Here is a 2,846-nt window from a genome sequence, read left to right on the forward strand (position 1 = left end):
TTTTTTTTTTTTTTTTTGGTTTTCGTTTTGGTTTTCGTTTTTCAAGACAGGGTTTCTCTGTGTAGCCCTGGCTGTCCTGGAACTCACTTTGTAGAAAAGGCTGGCCTTGAACTCAGAAATCCGTCGGCCTCTGCCTCCCGAGTGCTGGGATTAAAGGCGTGCGCCATCATGCCCGGCTGACATCTTTAAACAGACCTATGGCATCTAAATTTTTAAACCTACTTGCTTGAGGGTCACTGCTCATAAAGCCTGGCCCGGCGCTGTTAGTACTTTGATGAGGTCAAAGGTGACCATACTTCTTGTAAAAGCCAAGGAGAGGATCTCCCTATGGATCCAAGTACCCATTGTTTGAAGTATACTTTCTTCTAGTGACCAGCCTAGCAAAGAGGACTGAGGTAGCTGCCCAGCTTCTTAGATACCTGTTAACAAATTTAATGACAATTCATTGTGTAGCCAGTTGGTTGCTTTTTTATTTCTTTTAATGGCAAGAGGAGAAAATTCATCACACAAGAAGAGAAAAAAACAAAGAGCACAAGATCAGTTACTTAAAAGTCAGCACCCAAGGTAAACGAATTCTTTGTGGAATTCACATGACTCCCATCCACTGATACTCACCTACTCGCTTCTCAAAGAAGTTTGTCTTTCCTTCTAATGAAATATTTTCCATGAAGTCAAATGGGTTTCCTACTCTGAAAATCTTGTTAAAACCCAGCTCCAGCATAAGCCTATTGGCCACAAATTCAATGTACTGCTTCATCAAAGTGCAGTTTATCTCGATCAGCATCACAGGCAAGGCCTCCATGAGGATCCCCTGCTCTATCCTAAACTCGTTGGCGATTATTTCTTTTACTCTCTGCTTCGTTGGCTTGTATACCAGGTGCTTGAACATCAGGTAGACAAAGTCCCAGTGTAAACCCTCGTCTCTGCTAATAAGCTCATTGGAAAATGTAAGGCCCGGCACCAGTCCCTGTTTCTTGAGCCAGAATATCGGTGCAAAAGAACCAGAAAAAGAAGATTGGTTCTACCGCAGCAAAGGCCACAACTCGTTCTGCATGTGTAGCTTCTTTGTCCCCAGTCCAATGCAAGGCCCAGTCAGCCTTCTCACAGGCATTGTTTCAATAGCATTGAAAAGATATTCTTTTTCTTTGGGATCTTTAATGTAAGTGTCAATAAGGAGACTGTACATTTTAGAGTGTATGCCTTCCCTGCCAGTTTGGAAGCCATAAAACAGCCAGCCTCTGTAACTTGAACTTCTTGGCTAAATCGCTCCACCAAGTTTGCATTGAGTATGCCATCACTCCCTACAAAGAAAGCCAGAACGTGAGCTATAAAATGTCTCTCATCGGGTTTCAGAGCTTCCCAGTGCTGATCTCCTTGGAAAGGTCCACCTCCTCAGCAGTCCAAAAGGTGGCCTCAGCTTTCTTGTACATCTGCCAGATATCATGGTACTAGATGGGAAAGACAGCGAAGAGGCAGCAGCGAGTTTCTGTTAGTAAGGGCTCATCCTCAACGCTAGCGCTAGTAGGCACTTTACTTTCCAGCTCTGCTGAAGTCCTTCAGGCGTCCTGGAAGATTCTCCTCGAAACCTTTCTGGTCAGGATGCCAGTGCTGCTGAGAGTCGGAGGCATGTTTTGTCAGCCAAGGTGAGTCCTTTCACCAGTGACAACTGCAGCTGCTGCTGGTCAGCGATGGTGGCAAGTGGGATGCAGACAGAGATCATGGCAAACGAGGACGAGGGCAGCAGCGGAGAGGATCAGAAGCAAGCGAAAGAGCTGGAATCTGGTGTACCCTGATAGAATATTTGTATGTTATGTTAGACCTTGATTGTGTTTGAGTTTAGTATGATCTTAGTCGTGACATTCTGTGATCACCTGCCACTTATTTGCAACAGATGACAGTGAATCTTCAATGCTCCTCACCAAGCTTCTCTTCTCAACCCCAGTATGTATTATAAAAAAGTGCCTTGGAACTTTGCAACATCACTCTGCCCATGCTTGAAATAAATTGTTGTCACTTGTGGAGAGTGTAACACTAGCCTTTAATTCATTTTTGTTTTCTTGGTTTGTTTTGGTTTGATTTCTTGTTGTTGTTTTGGTGGTGGTGGTGGTTGTTTTTTGTATTTGGAAACTAAGAGATACTCTATTATACCTGAAAAAAACAACACGGGATATAATGCATAAATGTTAGGAAAGCCAGGTGTTGCTATAGAATTCTTGGAAGATTTAGGGTTGGGAAAGGTACAAATGATACCCACAGAAGTGAGTAGAGAAAAGTGTGATAGATTGTGCCTGTAAATGCCAAAGAGTACACAAAATGTAAAAACAGGTACTCCCAGAAGCCATAAGGTGGTTTTTCAGGAGTCCCAGTACTTGAATTTTGTTATTTCCTAGGAGTTGTTGCCTGAAGAGGTTGTTCTCTTTGTCTATCAGACTAGGTGAAATAATGTAGGACTGGGAGCAAAATACCACCTCTCTCCAAACTACTCCCTGTACTTCCATAAGTTGATACTAAGGATGCTAGGTAGAAGTGAGCCCTAGAGTACTACTCAGCTGTGGATCTTGCATTGTGATAAACATGTGAGGAATGATGCACCAGCTGATGAAATAGTGGTTTCAGTAGTTATAGATAGATACAACTTTCTAATTGGACTTAAGGTCCACTTCGTGGAGTGATATTCATATCTAATACCAATTACTTGGGTAAAATATTTAACCAAAGGAAGTCATGGGCTCCAGTTGAGAAGTAACTGTTACTGGTTAATTCACTGAGGCACCAGCTAAAGTCTTTCCCCATACTTAATGTTCCCAATCACAGGTGATTATCTCAGTTTTGTGTCAATTTGAAGA

The 2,846-nt window shown here is 42.7% G+C and overlaps 1 pseudogene; it reads right to left on the reverse strand.

The window, feature by feature from the left end:
• Positions 1–348: 348 nt before the first annotated feature.
• On the reverse strand, positions 349–1,789 carry Gm11485 (predicted gene 11485; annotated as a pseudogene).

This window comes from Mus musculus, chromosome 4 (genome assembly GCF_000001635.26).
Source record: "Mus musculus strain C57BL/6J chromosome 4, GRCm38.p6 C57BL/6J".
In the NCBI taxonomy this organism is placed as follows: domain Eukaryota; kingdom Metazoa; phylum Chordata; class Mammalia; order Rodentia; family Muridae; genus Mus; species Mus musculus.